The following is a 335-nucleotide window of genomic DNA, read 5'->3' as shown; positions in this document are numbered from 1 at the left end:
GAGAAGGAGAAGGAGAAGGAGAAGGAGAAGAAGGAGAAGGAGAAGGAGAAGGAGAAGGAGAAGGAGAAGGAGAAGGAGAAGGAGAAGGAGAAGGAGAAGGAGAAGAAGGAGAAGAAGGAGAGAGAGTAAGAGTAAGAGAGAAGGAGAAAGAAAAGAAGAGGAAGATCAGGAGGGGAGGAAGGAGAAGAATGAAAAAGATAGATAGATAGATGGAGAGAGAGAGAGAGAAAGAGAAAGAGAAAGAGAAAGAGAAAGAGAGAGAGAGAGAGAGAGAGAGAGAGAGAGAGAGAGAGAGAGAGAGAGAGAGAGAGAGAGAGAGAGAGAGAGAGAGAGAG

This window comes from Penaeus chinensis, chromosome 2, assembly GCF_019202785.1.
Source record: "Penaeus chinensis breed Huanghai No. 1 chromosome 2, ASM1920278v2, whole genome shotgun sequence".
Lineage (NCBI taxonomy): Eukaryota > Metazoa > Arthropoda > Malacostraca > Decapoda > Penaeidae > Penaeus > Penaeus chinensis.
The sequence above is the reverse complement of the archived record's forward strand: the minus strand, read 5'-3'. Positions refer to the sequence as shown.